Source organism: Pinus tabuliformis, chromosome 3_1 (assembly GCF_031772625.1).
Source record: "Pinus tabuliformis cultivar Carrire ecotype Pingquan chromosome 3_1, CPIR1, whole genome shotgun sequence".
NCBI classification, from domain to species: Eukaryota; Viridiplantae; Streptophyta; class Pinopsida; order Pinales; family Pinaceae; genus Pinus; species Pinus tabuliformis.
The window spans coordinates 924,460,678-924,463,281 of record NC_142301.1 but is presented as its reverse complement, the minus strand read 5'-3'; the positions used below and the strand labels follow the sequence as shown (position 1 = coordinate 924,463,281).

Sequence of the window (2,604 nt, the reverse complement as noted above, 5' to 3'; positions counted from 1 at the left end):
CTTAAAATATTCCCTGTATGCAAGCTGGAAGTGATGGATAAAGATGGTGCTTTTGAGTCACCATATGATTTGTAGGCTTAGATTCATGATGTATAGTTTCGAGTGACTTGTCAGCTATCAAGTTATCCATTATGCAGGTGCTAGATCCTATGAACATTTAGGACATCAACTCATACCAAGCATGATTGAACAAATAGTTAGTTTTACCGTCCTGATCGTAGTGCCAAGTCTAAAATTTGAAAGCTCGGTGCGTTCAATATGCTTGCTTGTTGGTGCATGCCAAACCTTGGGTTATGAAGTATCCTTGTGGGGATTCTTGATAGATGAAGAAAAATTTTAATCAGACTATTAGAGAGGGAATTTGACAGATACAGGGATGATGACTGATATGGTAAAAAAAATTATTCGGGACAAGGATTATGAAGTTGAGCTACAATGCAAGAAGAAATGGCATTGCACGTAGAGCCTGTGTACCGAAAAGGGACTCGAAAACAACTATGGTTGTGAAATGTTGTTTTGCTGCAGAGAGTAAAATGTCAATCACATTGTTGGTTACTTTGTGTTTGTCTAAGACTATCACAAGAGGAGAAGCATGAACAAGTCAAGAAACTAGTTGATTTAGGTCAGCTGGAATTCGTAAATGGTGGCTGGTGGGTGCATGATGAAGCAACAACACAACTATATAGACATGATCAATCAGAAAAAACTTGGACATCGTTTTATCAAGCAACAATTTAATAAAACCCTGTGTATTGGATGGCAGATTGATCCTTTTGGGCATTCCGCAGTTCAAGCGTATTTGCTAGGTGCAGAGCTTGGGTTCGACTCTCTCTTTTTCCCACGGATTGACTACCAGGACAGAGAAAACTGAATAAATCAGAAGACCTTGGAGGTTGTATTGCAGGGTTCCAAGACATTTGGTCCCTCTGCTCAGATATTTATTGATGCATTTCCTGTTCACTATAATCCTCCGGATCATTTTCAATATGAAAATTTTTATGGGGATGATAATTCTCCTCCAATCCAGGGTGATGCTCTGCTTTTTGACAACAATGTTAAACAACGTGTTGATGATTTTGTCGAAGCAGCAATAACTCAGGCTAATGTTACACGTACAAATCATATTATGTGGACAATGGGAAATGACTTTGAATATCTATATGCGGATTCTTGGTTCAGCTAAATGGACAAGTTAATCCACTATGTGAATAAGGTATGAAGACGGTGAACATTCTTATTGGACATGATATTTCACAAGTAGGCTAGATCTGAAGGGATATGTTCGCTTCCTGAGTGGTTACTATGTTGTTGCACGACAGTTTGAGTTCCTAGTTGGGAGAAGAGATTCTGGCCCCAACAACAGAACTTCTAGGTGATGCTTTGGCTATTGCATAACATCATGATGCTGTTACTGGCACTGAGAAGAGCCACATAGCTAGTGACAATGATAAACGCCTTGCAATTGGAGCTTCTCAGGCAGAAGAGGTAGTGAATTCAGCTCTTTCCTGCTTGACGAGTTCAAAATCTTATGGATGTCGGAATACATTGACAAAGTTTGAATAGTGTGGTAACCTAAACATTAGTTTTTTCCCGCCAACAGAAGCATACCTTCCACTTGGGAAGAGCACATACAATCCTCTCGGTTGGAAGAGCAAAGAGATTATATGAGTGCTAGTAAACAATGAATAACTAGTTTTCAAAGATTCTGATGGAAAGATAATAGAGTCATAGCTTGTACCTCTAGGAAATTCTACAGATATCGAATCCCAAATTTCGAGGAAATGGAGTAAAAGAGGAAAATTAATGGTGAAAATTGAAATTTCAGAGTTTCCAGGCACAAATCTAGCAGTGGTTGAGGAAAATCTCAGATTTTAGGGCTTAATATCAGCAATCAAAGGGTGAAATAGCAGTAAAAAAGCAGATTTTTGTGGAATATGGTTCCACACTTAAAGGAGCAGATACAGTGATATTAATCCACTTGGAAAACCTTCACTGAATTTGGGTTTTCCAAAATTATTTCTCATGGTTCTCGAGACAGTTTGGAGTTTTAGTTGCAAATTAAATGATCATATTGTTTAGTGTTTTATGATAGGATTTTATTATTAATTGTATTTTTTATTTCCTATGTTGAGGAAATAAAAATAGATTTGTAATTTAGTATATATAGGATTATTTTTAAAAGATAGAGGTTCGATTTTTGCAGCAGAGAGAGGCTGCTTGGGACTGTGAAAAGTTTCTCCTGAATATTATTTTAATAAAGCAGTTTTTGCCCTTTGGACCTGGGATCCATCATGGTGTTAATGTCTAGTATGTTTTTCCTGTAATTCACTTACATATTTTGTTTTTCTACCTTGTTACAACATTATCTAAGAGATGTGTTAGGAATTCATCTGTACATGATGCTCCTTTCATGATGATTTTGTTGTTAGATGTAATGGTTGTCTTTGTAGAATTCATCCTATGTTATATGCTCTGTTGAGCAACCTCGTGTTCCTCTTTCGTCTAATGTTGCTACTGTAGATCCATCCCCTGTTTGATGCCTGCAGGGCAGCGAGCTTTCTCTCATATTCTTCTCACATTTGCAATATTTTATCTGGCTAAACA

At 37.4% G+C, this 2,604-nt stretch overlaps 1 pseudogene; it reads left to right on the top strand.

Annotated features, from left to right (window-relative positions):
• The first annotated feature begins 379 nt into the window (after window positions 1-379).
• LOC149190764 (alpha-mannosidase At3g26720 pseudogene) lies at window positions 380-1,731 on the top strand (annotated as a pseudogene).
• Window positions 1,732-2,604: the final 873 nt, after the last annotated feature.